This window comes from Anguilla anguilla, chromosome 10 (genome assembly GCF_013347855.1).
Source record: "Anguilla anguilla isolate fAngAng1 chromosome 10, fAngAng1.pri, whole genome shotgun sequence".
NCBI classification, from domain to species: Eukaryota; Metazoa; Chordata; class Actinopteri; order Anguilliformes; family Anguillidae; genus Anguilla; species Anguilla anguilla.
In genome coordinates, this window is record NC_049210.1 from 24,169,022 (window position 1) to 24,188,137 (window position 19,116).

Below are 19,116 nucleotides of genomic sequence, written 5' to 3' on the forward strand. Positions count from 1 at the left end.
AATAACTTATGTGCATGAATGAAAAGAGCGAAGCGCGAATGTGAGCTATGCAGGAGTGTGTGTTAAAGATCCTGATAGTGTGTTGGCTCATTGTCTGTGCTGTGTTTGCTGGAGGCCTAGTACATTTGGCATTGACGCAGCTCAGGAAGTGACAGTTTTGCGGGTACCGCTCCACCTGTGTTGAGGAAGTGTATCAGGGGGAGGTCTGAACGGGTAAAAGTGACAGTTTTGCACATACCGCTCCACCTGTGTTGAGGAAGTGTATTAGGGGAAGGTCTGAACAGGTAAAACTGACAGCTTTGCGGATACCGCTCCACCTGTGTTGAGGAAGTGTATCAGGGGGCCTGCGGGGCCCACGCGCATTCGGCGGTTTGTCCGTCCAAAAAGGGTGTACATTCAGTCAGTCGTTTTGTGTGATATAGCCGCTATGCCTTAAGGCAGTGGGATGTTCGACTGTCTGCAGCAGTCGAACATCCCACGAACTTGAGGCTAGCTGACTGTCTGCCGTTATGTTTTAAAATATATTATCAGATGTTTACGGAGTTTAATTTCCATCCGTGACTGTACTGTGTCACGTAATCACGTTATATGTATGACATTAAAAATACAATTATGTTCAGTTATCTTCAATTTATGTTTCTCAGCAAAACGAATATGCTTAGCTAGCATATCAGCTTGCCAGTGAGCTAGGTAGGCTATCCGTGGTTAGCTCACGCATTAGCAATATGAACCACAGGGGAAGAACATTGACTACACTGATGGTCAATCAATCAGAGATGTGTAGGCTACCGGTGATTTGACTAGGCTAATTTTCGTATAACTGTCTGGTAGACCTGCTGTTAACCGAGCAAGTTATCGTCGTAGGTTTTCCCCACAGTCAGTTAATGAGCCTGTAACTGCTACTAGCTACTCCATCGCCGTTTGTGGTGTTCACTTGCTGGGTGACGCTAGCTGACCGATCGTTCGCAAATCACTTTCTACCGAATAAAAATTAACACTGTCAGCGGTGATTAACAAATCTACCAAGTATTTTAATAACTGATCTGCAGGCGTGTAAATATGACAACGCACTTTGTACAGCAAGTTTTCCACCTGGTGCATGAAGACAAAAATAATGTAGCCTACATTGAATTTCTAATTATTATTAGGCTATTATTTTTTTCTTGTAAATCATCAAAACCAATGGAGAAAAGCCAATATACGCAAGGAGCCCCCAGGACCAATTCTGAGAACCACTGTCTTAAATGCCTAGCTTGTCGGTCTCTTAAATGCTAAAAACATGTTCCTTTCTAAATGCCAAGATGGTTAATTTCGTTAAATTCTGTGTGTGTGATTTCATCGTGTGTTCTATGTTATTCAGCAAATGAACCTTGAGACTCTTAATTCGCTTCGTGAAACTGAAAAAGTGTTTATCCCAAAATCGGGATTATAGTAGCTTTGTCACATGCGTGAAGCATGGCCCAGGTAGACATTTACGGAATGTACACGACTGACAAGCCGTCAAACACGTCTGACAGATTGAATGTTTGCCGGTTAAGGTTAGCTAGCTAGTCAAATGGCTTGGTAGCCGAAGTTGCGAACTGTTTTAGCATAGGCTACTGGACTACCAAATATAGCAAGCTGATTACGCTTTCTGCCAACTAATTATTTGGTTCAGTAGGCTAAAGGAAATAGTAAAAATGACTCGGCTACCGAAAAACTTAAGAGGAGGATTATTTTATGGTCGTCTAGTGCAGTTGTAAATAGCACACGCCATAATGAAATCACTACGAAATGGGATGCCTGCATTTTCTGACTTCACACAGGTGGACCGTGGCCGGAGCCGCAATGTCAAGGCCAAGAGGCACCACCTCCCACCCCAGTGACCATATACTGTAGCCCCTACTGTAGCTCAGACCTCCGCAGTAATCAGGAAGTGACGCAAACTGTACCTCATTGGTCCACAACCAATATTATAACAGTGCCCAAATGACACAACAAATCATGAAATCGACCCATGGACAGTCATAAGACGAATAAAACACACATATTGTGACTATTTGTTCTCATGAGAAAAATTTATTGACTTTGTATTTTGACCGCATTTGTACCGTAGACTTACATGGAAACCGGATATGAAAACACCTATACTGGAGCCAACCATAGTGGCACTAGTGAGCAACCAGGAACAACAAGACCAGGAAATGAGCTTCAAAAACGAAGTCTGGTTTTGGCCGCTTGGTCTGAAGCCTATTCAGCTCCAGTCATCGCCCGTTTGCCGGCCCAGTGTGTTTTCGCCCAATCGGCGGCTTGTCTGCGCACCTGGTGTTCGTGCACTCGGCCGTGTGTTCGGGCGGTCTGCGTGTGCTCATTTGTCTGGTCTGGTCCGCCGGCCTGGGGCGTGTCACTGCTTATCTGGGGGCCCGGCGGGTCACAAACTACAATAACTGCTAAGGGGCCTACGGGACGGCAATTAAAATAAGTTGCTAGGGGGCCTGCGGGACGGCAACAGTCACTAAGGGGCCTAAGGGACGGTGACACTGGCCAGAAATGTGTGAATGCGCCGGCGATGGTATGAATGAGGAGTGGGTTTTGTGAGTCTTAAGCGTTTGTGAGTCTTACGTGTTGTCTTGTCTTATGTGTTGTCTTGTGCATTAAATCGGCCAAGTAATTGGGCATGTAAAACCTAAGTTGGGAAGCGCGCAAATAAAAACCTAGGTATTAACATCTACTTTGCTGAAGCGTTTAGATAAGAGAGGGTGAACAACAAGGGTTGATTTTACCAAAAAGAAGTGGTGAAATAGTTGTAGACAATGTATTCCCTTTTCAAACGACCAACTAGCACAGATAGAAGAGAATTCAGAAGAAACAGTAATCAAGCAATACACATGCAAGGGCATACAAGTGTTTTTGTTCTCTGGGCTGTCATGTTCGTAGTGCTGTGGATAGCAATCCTCGGATGGTAAGTCATAAAAGGGAAATATAAGGTGTGCCTACACTCTTACGGTTAGCCCAAGAAGGGTTAAGTGGAAAACAGGCAAGTGGGCGGACATTAAAAGGGTGAAAGGGTCTGATAATTCAGAAACACTAAGCTTTGAGCCAGATTCGTACAGAAAATATAAAGCTGGGGTCACAGTTGGATAGATTAAAAGCAGAATTAGAATAGCAGGAAAATAAAACTAAAAAGGGAGGCAGGATATATGTGTTGTTTGTCAAAGTGTGACGTTTTTAGTCTTGTGGGCCCAGAATAAATATTGTTTTATATTTTAGAGACATAAATATTTTAATTCAATCAAATTTTATTTGTATAGCGTATTTTACAGCATTTGTCACAATACGCTTTACAGACAACCCTGGCCTAAACCCCCACAGGAGCAAGCCTAAGGCAACAGTGGCAAGGAAAAACTCCCTGTGGCAGATGGGAAGAAACCTTGGAAGCAACCAGGCTCAAGGGGGAAACCCATCCTCCTCTGGTCGGCTCAGGGTGCCGACTGGTGACCAACATGTCAGTCAGTTTTATAAGGTTTATGATGTGGCTCAGATGATGGGTGGGGCCGGGTGGCGGTGATGGGGAACAGCAGGTGGCGACAGATGTGGGCAGGGTGGAGGCAATGACGAAAGAGGGGCTGGACCGCAGAGGTAGGGGAGACCAGATGACTCTCGAAGCACTCTCGAGGGTTGGGGCAAGAGCCCCGCCGGCGGCGTGGGGAAGAGGGTAGAAATGGCAATTAGGGAATTTGCAATATAGCAGACAGTGGGTAAAGTGGCAGTAGTATGTATTGGGGGGACCCCGCCAGGAGTAGTATATGGCTGCATAGCTACTAGGACAGGGATGGAGAGCCCATGCAGTCATGAGGGGTAGACAACCATACCCGCCTATCAAGAGCCAGCCCATGTAAAGTAAGGAAAGGATTGCCACCTACAAATCTCTATGACTACAGGCTTCTCGCACCCTGTCTCCAGACTACAACTGATTATAAGCCTGAGCATAGAGCTGCGTTTTTAATCTAGATTTAAATATTGAGACTGAGTCTGACTCCTTTATAAATTTTGGAAGCTGGTTCCACAGTAGTGGGGCCCTGTAGAAGAAAGCCCTACCACCTTTTGGGTTTTTGGAAATTCTTGGGACTACCAAGTAGCCTGCGTCTTGGGATTGGAGTGACCTTGTGGGCTTAGATAGGTGCACATCCATGCAGAGCTTTAAAAGTCAGGAACAAAACCTTGAAATCTATCCTATGCTTAATGGGTAGCCAGTGAAGCGACGCTAGTACTGGTGTAATGTGCTCATACTTCTTAGTTCTGGTCAAGATACGAGCAGCTGCATTCTGCACAAGCTGGAGACTCTTTAACGAGTTATTAGGGCAGCCAGAAAGCAGGGCGTTACAGTAATCTAACTTAGACGTAACAAACGCATGGATAGATTTTTCAGCATCCCCAACTGGCAGGAAATGTCTAATTTTAGCTATATTGCGTAGCTGAAAGAAGGCAATTCTGGATATGTTTTTTATATGGGTGTCAAAAGATCAGGATCAATGGTGACACCAAGGTCTTTAACGACCATATTAGGTTCAGCCAAACAACCATCACAGTTTAAGGTGAGAGTAAACAATTTCTCCCTTATATTTTGGGACCTAAAACCAACATTTCAGTCTTATCTGAATTTAAGAGCAGAAAATTTGAAAGCATCCAAACCTTGATATCTACAATACAGGCCTCTAACCGTGAAAGCGGCAGTGCTTCGCCAGGTTTCATTGAAATATAAATCTGAGTATCGTCCGCATAACAGTAACAAGTATTGTTTTATATTATATAACTATAATTGTAATAACTGTAGTGATGGCGACAGTTGGCTCTCTGGAGCCGTTGAGTAAAGTAGGAGAGAGGTGGTGTGAAGAAAGAAAAATGAGCCTATAGACCCAGCTATGTTGAAAGAAGTGAAGGAGTTCATAGCTAATAGTGTGAGTAAATGCTTAAATGAATCCTTCCCCATGAAAAGAGTGACTGAAAAGCGAGAACCCCGGGTATTCAAAGCTTGTGGTTTGATCATTAGGAGTGGAATGTTAGGCAACTAGTGGGTCGAGTTAAGAAAGAGTAATAACAGTTGAAATTATATGAACAACATTAAATAGTTCTTTATACAGTGGTGTAAGCAGTGGTTCCCGAATAAAAATAAGGTGCCATCATATGTTTCTCTTTAAATAAACAAAATATGTCTACAACAATTGAGATTATAAAATAGATTATGTTAATGAACTGCTGTCAAAAATTAATCAGCATCTTAATATATTTGTATTTTATGGAAACAAAATAACTTTTGTACATTGTGGATAGAGTGTCAGTGCCTTAGAGAATAGCACTGTGTACATATGAGTGGTGTGGACTGTATGGGTGTGTCTGATGCTAGAAGTGTTCGAACACGCGCGCTTGCGTCTGTAAACTGTTTTAGCCTGATTGAAACTGAATCTCTAATTATACATGTGCAAATTATACATGTGCAATTACCTCTGTATATGTGAGAGGAGTGTAGGGTGACTGTGCAGTGATCAATCAATCTACAGATTAGTTTACGTTGTGTCCACATTAATGCAGTTTAAACATTGCACAGTATGTTAAAGGAGAAATATGCAGTAATGTGTATTGTGATGAGCTATGAGGCTGCAATACAGCAGGTCATGCAGCAGTGTCAGGAGAAGGCAGTGCAGAATTGTTTGGTTATGGATGTGTCCAATGGTTTTTTCTCTGTTCCAGTGCACCTGGACAGCCAGTTTTGGTTTACCTTCACTGTGGGGGAAAATAATACAGAACTAAGTCAAGGATTCCATAACTTACACGTTGTTTAATCCAGCAGTGGCTGATGTGTTGGATCGATGCCCAGGGCAAGAATCTGAGGGGATTCAATATGTTGATGATTTGCTTATCTCATCTCCTGACAAGGAGACTCGCATGCAGGACCTTGGGATACTCCTGCAGCATTTGGCTAACAGAGGGGTAGAGTGTAATCCTCACAAAGCACAAATTGCACAGAGGAAGTTGTATATTTGGGATATGTAATTTCACAGGGGCATAACAAAACTGGCTGCTGACCTCACTGAGGCAATAAGCACCAATCGCCCAAACACTATTTGGGGGTGCATATTTCAAATTACTTTAAAATTGTATAACCACTGAATGATTTATTGCAAGGGGCAGGAGGGCCCCATGATGTAATTGAGTGGATGTCGAACTGTGAGGTGGCGTTCGCACTTTGAAGCAAAAACTGTGTGGCCGTTCACTTTGTTCACTCATGGCTTGGGGGGGGCATATGTCTGCGGTGCTCACACAGAAGCACGGGGACTGGCTGGTTGCCTATTTTTCATCCAGGCTGGATGCTTACAGACAGTAGACGGGGCTACGGACGCTCTAAGGCAAGTGCTGCCACTGATAGGAACACTAGATGTGGAAATTGTCGTGCCTCACGGTATTCTTGATATTTTGTCAGAAAAAATCTTCTGTAGTTCATATGGTCAGGTGAAATGACTAAATTAAGTACAAACATCCGTAAAAATTGAGCGCACTTTGGAGGAGTTCCGTCATAAGTGGAGAATTCCTTTCTTTAAAAATGTGTGGAACTCAATAAGAACCAGGATACAAAATGATTGCAGTTGTCTGATAAATTTTCCTCTGTTAAATATGCATCTAAAACAAATAGTGATTTTCTCAAGCAAAATGACTTTTATCCTATGTTAGATGTATCGACATAGAACGCAACAGATATTCATTTGGCATTACACCAAATTATGTGCAGGAACAATGAATCACGGCTTCCAGGATGGCTCTGGAAGCACAATGAAAAAACAGGAGGGAGGTAGAGGAATGATGAGAATGAAATTAAAACCTCACAGTAAAAAAGGGTGAACAAAAGGGTGAAGTGTGATAGAAAACAAACCTGCTTATTGTGTTTTACTATATGAAATGTATTTTTATGTGTTTATAACAAAACTATGTATGTAACTAATTGTGCAAAATGGAAAGATACTGGGAATGAGCAACCTTCGAGGAAGAAGATATGTGGATGAGCTAAGGGAGTCAGATAGATAAAGTTCTGGGCGTCCCGCCAAGATTCAACTGCAACAATTTTTGGTACAAAGAGGGAGATAAGAAGCTTGCCACAGGTGTCTGAGAAGGTCACGAATATGTAAACATGATTTGAGGGATACTTTGTAAATGGAGTAAAATGACTGCACAGATCATGGAAAGAAAAGAAAAGGTGCTGCTATATAACAAAAATGATTGCGCACAACTTTTCACTGTTACAGCAGTTGACTAGAAATTAACAGATCATCTTTCCTCTGTTTTAACAGGAACTGGGTGTTGACCTGGAGCTAATACGAACTGAGCCAGAACCCACTAACTTCCCCTTCTAATTTGTAGGTCTCCCTATGAAGTGGCGATGTGTGGTGAAGAACTGAACTGAAGATACTTGAACAAAATTATTGTGTGAATCTAACTAAAACTATTAGGTTTCTCTGCAGATACGGGCCCAAGAAGACGGAGAAGCAGATGACCTCGAGCAACTATAAACTGATTACACAGTGCAGTGGGGTGGCCTACATTAAGAATTAAACCAAAAAGCCCCTTTGAAATAAGTTACTGACTATTTCAAATTACTTTTCCAGCTCTTTATTTTTATACAGACTGTGTTGAAGTAGAACACTTTTTTTAGGGATGACACTGATGGTGACAGTGACGGTGATGGTGACGAGAGTAACAATTTGAGTGGCCCCTGTGAATCATTTGTGGATTGCTCACAAAGAAAGAGTAAACGGATTTGATGCGTTCGGATTATCAAAACACGGTGGTTACATTTAAGAGCAGATAAAACTTATATTAAGAGCAAATAGTTTACCATTTCCAGTTGAAATGATGCCTGCAGGTTCAAATAAACTGGCTCAATTTCACCCGGTTCTGCTACTGACATGGGGGATTGTCATACTTTCCTTTGTAGGAGGTCTTGGCTGACTAGCCTCGACTGTAGACCCCCTTCATGGCATTAACGGAACCCAAGGCAGAGGTGGATTGACTGACAATAATCAAAGACATAAACGAAGCTACCGATTGAATCACTATCACCAAATAAAAAAATAAATAAAAAAAATAAAAAATATGCAGAGGATTTAAACATTTCTGATTGCTGGGTGTGAATTCATCAACCACACAGTGCAGCAGGTCTTAGTTCTGCATATGCTTGTTATGAAGGTGCTGGAATTCCAGACAGGTGTTTGAAATGTACTTTTTCTTTTAAACTACAGCAAAGATGTATTCGACATTTCAGCCATAACAGTAGTTCATAGTGTCTCAGTGACTGAAATACTACCTCATTATTTTGTGTTATGTTCTGCCGTGTTTCTACTGATTTGACCAAGGTCAGGGTCAGTGTATCTGAGTGACTTCAGATGTATCTGTAGCTGTTTTATAAAAAGACAAGGCTGAACCATTAGAAGTAGTGGAAATTCATCAAACTCCTACTTGGATTTAGGATGTGTTCAGGTGGTTGAAAAATGGCCTGGGGGGAATGGGTACTGTTATCGTGCAAGGACTTTTGATGCTCCTAGGCCTTGCAGCAGCGCCTGTCAGTCTCCAGGCACCGAACCTCCCAAGGACAACAACAAATTTGAATTAAAGCCGCAGGCGGCGTTGGAAGGGGTCCAAGCATTGGCAATATCGCGCCCCCTATGGAGCAATTTTAAAATAGCTTTGTCCTCATGAGCATATACCTTCACATCATGATGATTGTATAAAATATTGATGACTTATGGCCAATTTTGTGCTAAGAGACGCTGGCGGATGACTTAGTTGCGTCGCCATGGATGTGTCCTGACCGCTTCCCGTAAAGGCCTTTACTATGTTGTAACACTTAGATGGCATGTCGTAACAGTTAAATGGCCCGGTGTGTATGTACAGCTGCAGCGCTTCCATGCCACAACTGAAAAAATGTCACACTAGTGTTGTCACGATACCAAAATTTTGACTTTGATACCGATACCAGGTTTAGTATCACGATACTCGATACTGAAGCGATACTGATTCAATACTCGGTACCTAATGATACTGAAATTACCTTAATAGATCAGAAACGTAATGTCCACAAGGGTTGACCTCATTTTCGAATTCACGGTTTATTAAAAACCTGGTTTATGAACAACCTTTAAGTTGAAGCCTGTTTAACATAATAATAAGCATAGGCCTATAGTGTTACAACACTAAACAATAGAAAAATATATTAAATTTATTTTAAAAATTTAACAATTTTAAACTAAATAATCTTTAAACAGGTCTTTCACTTTTAAATAGATCTAAAAACAGCATATTTTAATAACAATACAGCATCTTCCTATAATAAAATATTTACAAATTAGAACACCTATTGCTACTGAAGTCAACTGAGTTGAAGCTTGCGCTGTATCTGCACAAGCACACGTCACCTCATTGGCAACCTTAGTTGCTACTGCCATCTAGCGAAGATTCTGACAAATTACACTTTTCATCCTCTCAATCAGTAATGCGGGAGACAAATTTCCCTGGCTTTTACATTTGACTCAAAACTACCAAACGTCGGAATATTCTAATACCGAACCGTTTCTTTTTTTCTTTTTTTTAAGTACCGAAAAGTGCTGAAGTTTTGGTATACTGTGCAACACTACGTCAGACACATATTCCAATCCATTGCTCAGCTTAGCAGAGAATGCACATTTCAGAGCGCCACAGAGACAGATAGAATAATAGAACACATAAATACACATTTCAAATAATAAATACGACATTGAGAAAAAACAAAAGACGACAAAATATCAACTCGCGACCTGCGTGGTGCGCGCAGAGTAGCCTACCGTATTATTTATTTAGACATTGGCAGATGAGAAAATTTTCGGTTACACTGACCTATAAAACGCTATTCCAAAAGCAAAATCATAGTTAGAAAGCTTATACTCTCACCTACTGAATAAATGAATTGTCAGTCAAGCCAAATTGTACTGAAAAGGGCGGCAACGCCGTAAGCAACAGGTGTGGTATTACGCACAGCTATTTTTGAAGGTAGCCTACCCAGGCATCACAAATGCGCGTATATTTCACAAACGGATTGTCCAAGACAATATATGACCACTCATTCACAAAAGGGACATCTCTACGCGTAAAACCAATGTCACCTACGAAACAGCTAACTAGTTACAACCCTAAGCTTACAATCAATTTAGAGATTAAATTGAGAATACGATTTCTCTCAGCATAATGACGGATTTAAAGACTAAACGAACTCACCGGATATTGTCTTCAAATGGATCCATGCCAAAGAAAAGTAACGATTCATCCGCTCAAAGCTTTTACTAACAAACTTTTAGTAGCAAAAAACGAAATATCAACTCGCCATCCATGCTAACTGCTTCCTACGCTCAGAGTACCGTAGTATTTATCTAGACATTGCCAGAGTACAGCATAAATTGCGTCTTTTGTTTATATTCAATATTAGTAATTGCAGCGAGAAACTGCAGCTGTAGACACAAGATAGTGTGTTATGTTATGGTAGCAACGGAACGAAGCGGACTACATATGTATTACCGTCATTGTTTTATTATACCAGCGTGTTTTCGCGCGTTTGCACAGAAACTTAAATACTATCAATAAAAAGGTTTAGCTATTTCTCAGCATAATGACAGATTCAAAGACTAAACGAACTCACCCGATACTGTCTTCAAATGGATCCAGGCTCAAGAAAAGTAATTATTCATCCTCTCAAAAAGCTTTTACTAACAAACTTTTGGTAGCCTAGCATGCACTCTGGGTGGCACTGTCTTTCATTGCTTCCCCGACGTTCAGACCAGAGACTGTAAAAAATATGGACACAGCTACTGTGACGTCACCCATTGCCTCTCCGTGGGTCTGTAAAACACGTTTTGAAGCTCAATGGCGGGCGCGGCCATGTTCTCGATTTGGAGCCAAAACCATAGAGTTAAGCGGTCTTGTGATTTTTACAATGTGATTGACAGTCCGGTGCGGAAAAGCCCATCAACCTGAACGAACGATTGCAGAACGAACTTGAGGCTAGCTGACTGTCTGCCGTTATGTTTTGAAATATATTATCACATATTTACGAAGTTTAATTTCCATCCGTTACTGTACTGTGTCATGTAATCACGTTATATGTATGGCATTAATAATACAATTATGTTCAGTTATCTTCAATTTATGTTTCTCAGCAAAACGAATATGCTTAGCTAGCGTATCAGCTTGCCAGTGAGCTAGGTAGGCTATCCGTGGTTAGCTCACGCATTAGCAATATGAACCTCAGGGGAAGAACATCGACCACACTGATGATAGTCAATCAATTAGAGATGTGTAGGCTACTGGTGATTTGACTAGGCTCATTTTCGTATAACTGTCTGGTAGACCTGCTGTTAACCGAGCAAGTTATCGTCGTAGGTTTTCGCCACAGTCAGTTAATGAGCCAGTAACTGCTACTAGCTACTCCTTCGTCGTTTGTGGTGTTCACTTGCTGGGTGACGCTAGCTGACCGATCGTTCGCAAGTCACTTTCTACCGAATAAAAATGAACACTGTCAGCGGCGATTAACAAATCTACCAAGTATTTTAGTAACTGATCTACAGGCGTGTAAATATGACAACGCACTTTGAAGAGCAAGTTTTCCACCTGTTGCATAAAGACAAAAATAATGTACATTGAATTTCTAATTATTATTATTTTCTTGCTAGCTTCTAGCTTTGTCACATTCGTGCAGCCTAGCCCAGGTAGACATTTACGGAATGTACACGACTGACAAGCCGTCAAATACGTTTGACAGATGGAATATTTGCCGGTTAGGGTTAGCTAGCTAGTCAAATGGCTTGGTAGCCGAAGTTGCGAACTGTTTTAGCATAGGCTACTGGACTACCACATATAGCAAATAAGCGTTAGCTGATTACGCTTTCTGCCAACGAATTATTTGGTTAAGTAGGCTAAAGGAAATAGTAAATATGACTCGGCTACCGCAAAACTTCAGAGGAGGATTATTTTATGGTCGTCTAGTGCAGCTGTAAATAGCACACGCTATAATGAAACCACTACAAAATGGGATGCCTGCATTTTCTGACTTCGCACAGGTGGACCGTGGTCGGAGCCGCAATGTCAAGGCCAAGAGACGCCACCTCCCACCCCGGTGACCACAGATTGTAGCCCCTACTGTAGCTCAGTCCTCTGCAGTAATCCGGAAGTGACGCAAGCTGTACCTCATTGGTCCAGAACAAATATTGGCACTGTGCCCAAATGACGCAATAAATCATGAAATCGACCCATGGACAGTCATAAGACGAATAAAATACACCTATTATGACTATTTGTTCTTGTGAGAAAAAATTATTGACTTTGTATTTTGATCGCATTTGTACCGTAGACTTACATGGAAACCGGATATGAAAACACCTATACTGGAGCCATCCGTAGTGGCGCTAGTGAGCAACCAGGAACTACAACACCAGGAAATGAGCTTCAAAAAGAAGTCTGGTTTTGGCCGCTTGGTTCAGACCCTCCCCTCACTGATAAAAACTAGACCCTACGGTGTCGGATTATTTGCGTCGCCATGGATGTCGCTTGCCGTAAAGAAGTTTACTAGATGTGATAACACTTAGATTTGGAGCTCCAGCTCTTCCGCACCCCAACTAATAAAAAAGTCCAAATTGCCGGCAAACAATATGGCAGACATAGATGCTCCCAAAAGCAAAGTTGTAGAGCACATTCAGATGCATCAGTCGATGAAGTTTTGTGTTGATCTGATTTACGGTGTGGGAGTTATGACTTTTTAAACATGTCCCTATGTTATAGCGCCACCATCTGGCCAACATAGGTGATTTGTAGTGCCTGAGCAGTGGGGGGCCATAGGAACCCTCCTACCAAATTTGGTTGGTCTACAACTTATGGTTGCTGAGCCTCAGACATTTTAGCAGAGAAAGCTTCCACGCCCCAACTAAAAAGTCACAATGGCGGGCAAACAATATGGCGGACATAGATGCTCCCAAAAGCAAAGTTGTAGCGCACGTTCAGATGCATAGGTCGATGAAGTTTTGTGTTGATCTAACTTATGGTGTGGGAGTTATGGCCTTTTACGCAAGACCCTTTGTTATAGCGCCACCATTTGGCCGACATAGGTGATTTTTAGTGCCTGAGTAGTGGGGGGCCATAGGAACCCACCTGCCAAATTTGGTTGCTGTAGGACTTATGGTTGCTGAGCCTCAGACACTTTTAGCGGAGAAAAATAATAAGAATAATTAAAGCCGCAAGCGGCGTTGGGAGGGGTCCAAGCATTGGCACCATCGCGCCCCCTATGGAGCGATTTTAAAATGGCTTTGTCCTCATGATCATATGCCTTCACCCAACATATCTACTGAATATCATGATGATCGTATAAAATATTGATGACTTATGGCTAATTTTGTGCTAAGAGACGCTGTCGGATGACTTAGTTACGTCGCCATGGATATGTCCTGGCCGCTTCCCGTTAAGGCCTGTACTATGTCATAACACTTAGATGGCATGTCGTAACACTTAGATGGTCCGGTGTGTATGCACAGCTGCAGTGTTTCTGCGCCGCAACTAAAAAAGGCGTCATACTAGTGTTGTCACGATACCAAAATTGTTACTTTGATACTGATACCAGGTTTAGTATTACGATACTCAATACTGAAATGATACTTGAAACTTAAACGATGCTAATTCGATACTCGGTACCTAACGATACTGAAATTCCCTTAATAGATCAGAAACGTAATGTTCACAAGGGTTGACCTCATTTTCGAATTCATGGTTTATTAACAACATGGTTCATTAACAACCTTTAAGTTGAAGCCTCTTCAACATATTAATATGCATAGGCCGATAGTGTTACAACACTGAACAATAGAAAAATATGTTAAAAATATTTCAAAAATTAAACAGTTGTAAACTAAATAATCTTTAAAACAGGCCTTTCACCTTTAAATAGATTTAAATACAGCATATTTTAATAACAATACAGCATCTATCTATAATAAATATTTCCAAATTGGAACACCTATTGCTACTGAAGTGAACTGAGTCAAAGCTTGCGCTGTATCAGGGAAGTGAATGCACAAGCGCAGGTCACCTCACTTGGCAACCTTAGTTGCTACTGCCATCTAGCGAAGATTCTGACAAACTACACTTTTCATCCTCTAAATCAGTAATGCGGGAGACACATTTCCCTGGCTTTTACATTTGACGCAGAACAACCGAACGTCGGAAAATTCAAATACGAAACCGTTTTTTTTTTTTTTTTTTTTTAAGTACCGAGAAAGTGCTGAAGTTTTGGTATACCGTGCAACACTACGTCAGACACATATTCCAATCCATTTCTCAGTTTAGCAGAGAATGCACATTTCAGAGCGCCACAGAGACAGATAGAATAATAACACATGAATGCACATTTCAAATAATAAATACGACATTGAGAAAAAACGGATAAAAAAGACATAATATCAACTCGCGAATTGCATGCTGCGCGCAAAGTAGACTACCGTTTTATTTATTTAGACATTGGCAGATAAGAAAATTTGTCGGATTGTCCAAGACAATATATGGCCACTCATTCGCAAAAGGGACATCTCTATGCGTGAAACCAGTGGTAAGATTGTATATTTATTCAAAGTTTAGTCCCAGATATTGAATGTAGAATGACATGGCATAATTTAAAAAAAACTTTGTCTCGTTTATTTCGTTATTCAGTGAGCAGCGTTTTCACTCCTGCATTGGCATATTTCAGGGCTAACGCCAGGTTTATCTTGTTGCTACAGAATATTACATTAGCCTACATTACAGGCATTTGGCAGACGCTCTTATCCAGAGCGACGTACAACAAAGCGTATAACCATAACCAGGAATAAGTGTGCCGAAAACCCTAGAGAGAAATACCGTTCCAAGTGCAGGGAACAACCGCATAGTTCAACTTGGACCCAGTAGGTTAAACTGATTAACGCTAACACAAACAAGAACAGCAACAACGCAGTCTATGAGAACATTCAAGCAATAGTTAAGACGAGTTAAGACTAAGTCACCTACGGAACAACTACCTAGTTACAACCCTAAGCTTACAGTCAATTTAGAGATTAAATTGAGAATACGATTTCTCAGCACAATGACGGATTTAAAGACTAAACGAACTCACCCGATATTGTCTTCAAATGGACCGTATTATTTATTTAGACATTGGCAGACTACAGCATAAAATGCGTCTTTTGTTTATATTCAATATTAGTAATTGCAGCGAGAAACTGCAGCTGTAGGTCGTTATGTTATGGTAGCAACGGAACGAAGCGGACTATATATGTATTAGGCTACCGTCATTGTTTCATTATACCAGCGTGTTTTCGCGCGTTTGCACAGAAACTAAAAAACTACCAATAAAATGGTTTAGCTTTTTCTCACCATAATGACAGATTTAAAGACTTAACGAACTCACCCGATACTGGGTTCAAATGGATCCATGCCAAAGAAAAGTAATTATTCATCCTCTCAGAAAGCTTTTACTAAGAAACTTTTGGTAGCCTATCCTAGCATGCACTCTGGGTGGCACTGTCAGACCGTCCCCTCACTGATAAAAACTAGACCTACGGTGTCAGATTACTTGCGTCGCCATGGTTGTTGCTTGCCGTAAAGAAGTTTACTAGATGTCGTATCCGTTTAGATTTGGAGCTCCAGCTCTTCCGCACCCCACCTAATAAAAAAATCCAAATGATGTGCAAACAATATGGCAGACATAGGTGGTCCCAAAAGCGAAGTTGTAGAGCACATTCAGATGCATCGGGCGATGAAGTTTTGTGTTGATCTGACTCACGGTGTGGGAGTTATGACCTTTTAAACATGACCCTTCGTTATAGCGCCACCATCTGGCCGACATAGGTGATTTTTAGTGCTTGAGTAGTGGGGGGCCATAGGAACCCACCTACCAAATTTGGTTAGTCTACAACTTATGGTTGCTGACCCTCAGACATTTTAGCGGAGAAAGCTTCCACGCCCTAAGGAAAAAGTTAAAATGGCGGCCAAACAATATGGCGGACATAGGTGGTGCCAATGGCAAAGTTGTAGAGCACGTTCAGATGCATAGGTCGATGAAGTTTTGTGTTGATCTAATGTATGGTGTGGGAGTTATGGCCTTTTACGCAAAACCCTTTGTTATAGCGCCACCATCTGGTCGACATAGGTGATTCTTAGTGCCTGAGTAGTGGGGGGCCATAGGAACCCACCTGCCAAATTTGGTTGCTCTAGGACTTATGGCTGCTGAGCCTCAGACACTTTTAGCGGAGAAAAATAATAAGAATAATAATAATCCTAACAGATACAACAGGGTTCCACCAGCTTCGCTGCTTGGACCCCTAATAATAATAATAATAATCCTAACAGATACAATAGGGTTCCACCAGCTTCGCTGCTTGGACCCCTAATAACAGATACAATAGGGTTCCACCAGCTTCGCTGCTTGGACCCCTAATAATAATCCTAACAAATACAATAGGGTTCCACCAGCTTCGCTGCTTGGACCCCTAATAATAATAATAATCCGAACAGATACAATAGGGTTCCACCAGCTTTGCTGCTTGGACCCCTAATAATTCTAACAGATACAATAGGGTTCCACCAGCTTCGCTGCTTGGACCTCTAATTAAAGCCGCAAGCGGCGTTGGGAGGGGTCCAAGCATTGGGCATACATGTTTTTTGGCAGTATTGTGGCCACTATGGAGCGATTTTAAAATGGTTTTATTGTCATGATCAAGTTCATCCAACATATGTAGTGAATATCATGATGATTGTAGGAAATATTGATGACTTATGGGCAATTTTGTGGTAACAGACATGTTTCATTGATGTTAGAGGAGTGTGTTGGTTGACAGCGGGCATAACGTGTATGTGACTGGGCCCATTTATATCGCGTTTATGTAGGTTGTTTTGCTGAGGCTGTGTATGTGATTTGATGCTGAGTGGGGCAAAATTGAAAAAGCCTTGTAGAAAAACCTGTGTTTCAAAAAAGTAAAAGTGGTGGGCAAAGAATATGGCGGTCATAGAATACAATGGCAAAGTTGTAGATGCATAGGTGAATGAAGTTTTGTGTTGATGTGGCTTATGGTGTGGGATTTATGGGCTTTTTAAGCATGACCGTTTGTTATAGCGCCACCATCTGGTCGACATATGTGATTTGTAGTGCTTGAGTAGTGGGGAGCATAGGAAGCCATGTATCAAATGTGGTTGGTGCAGGACATATGGTTGCTGAGTCTGAGAAACTTTTAGCAAAGAAAAATAAGAATAATCCTAACAGAGACAATAGGGTTTCAGCAGCTTTGCTGCTTGGAGCCCTAATAAGAACTAGATAGTATAGATGGCAGTAAAATTGATTCCCTTTGCAGATGAGGTAGCATGACATGGCTTGTATCCAAGATCTGTAGTTTCATATGATACCACTACTGTCAGGGTAGCTTAAAAAATGGGCCTGCTTGAGGTAGACTGTAAAATACAAATGTGGCTAAGTATAAAATGAAGTCTGTACAGTGTGTTAAGAAAGTTTTCGTAAGACAATGTGAGAATGGTAAAAATGTAGTGATTTTTAGTCCAAGAAGTCCAGTCAATGTCATTAAGGATAATTGCATATTTAAATGTATTATTTAATGTAACCAGTAATAGGATAGAAGTAATTGTTTATTTGAAAGTGTTTTGGAAAATGACATAGAAAAGACTGGGAATCGCAAATAAAATGGCATGTGATGAGAAAAACACCAAGTAAAAATGTATGCAAATAAAAAATGTGAAAAGACAAATGAAAATCATGAACAAAATGGCAAGAGATCAGAAAACACCAATGAAAATCTATGGAAATAAAACATGTGAAAAGGAAAATCACAAATAAAAAAGGCAAGAGATCACAAAAAGATTAAGTAAAAATTTTTAATTGTAATATAAATAAAGAAAAAAATACAGAGTAAAATCATAAGTAAAATGGCAAGAGAGCACAAAAATGCAAAGGGAAAATAAATGTAAATGTAATATACGAAATAACGCACATGGGCCATCCAATTATTGGTCATCCCCTGTATGCCCCTCTCCACAGAATTAGATTGTTTTTTTAGCGGTAGCTGACTGGGGGGGGGGGGGGGGGGGGGGGGGGGGTGAGGCACATGCTTTTTAAAATGAGTTATGAAATAATACCATATAAGGTGGGGCACTGGAAATATTTGAATTGGGAAGTACTTTGTGAGAAAGAAATAACTGAAGAATATATACAGTTCCATGGCTTTAAGTTGTGTCAAACAAATAAGGAAATATATACAGTGGTCTATAGCTTTAATTTGTGTGAAAGAACGGGAAAACATATACAGTGAGTGCTCAACTGTGAAATAGTTTTTGAAATAACGGGAAAATATACAGTGCTCCACTGGCAACACTTTGTGTAATATAAGTGGGAAAATATACAATGAGTGCTGCATTGCTACACTTTAAGTGACTGCTGCACAGCCTACTTGTTGCAAGGTGTGCACTGTTTGTTTGAACATCTTATTTTACGGGGCTTTGTGGAAAAAAATATTCCAATGCATTCATATGGGAAGGCGTCAGGATGGGGTCCATTTAAAGACATGCTGAAGTAGGCAGCCAGGTGTTGTCCTTGAAGCTGGTTTCGGAGGTCTGTTTTCACCTGAGGATAAAGGAAAGAAAAAAGGAAAACCAGAAAGTGCAGTAATATAAAGAAAATGCATAATAATTTGTTGTGCTTTTCAAAGTGATGCTCTTACCCTGTTCATCGTCAAGAAATCATGTTGACAGTTCATACTGGAAATGGGGATAAGTAGTGCAATGTATTTACAGAATATAGTGTTGTTTCCCCAAAGATGGTATTTGTTGATATAATTGTGGTGCATATTTATTTTCTATTTTCAAAATGTATACCAAAATTTCTTCATGATTAGAAGAAATTTTGGGATAGCGCTTCCGATATTGCTTGTGTTGAAAGTGCTGTGACTGAAACAGGGATAGATGTAGTCACTTCCACATCTGTCCAAAATGTAAACAAGTCAGGCCGTTTTCACGGGAGGGGAAAATTTTATGACAGTGTGCTAA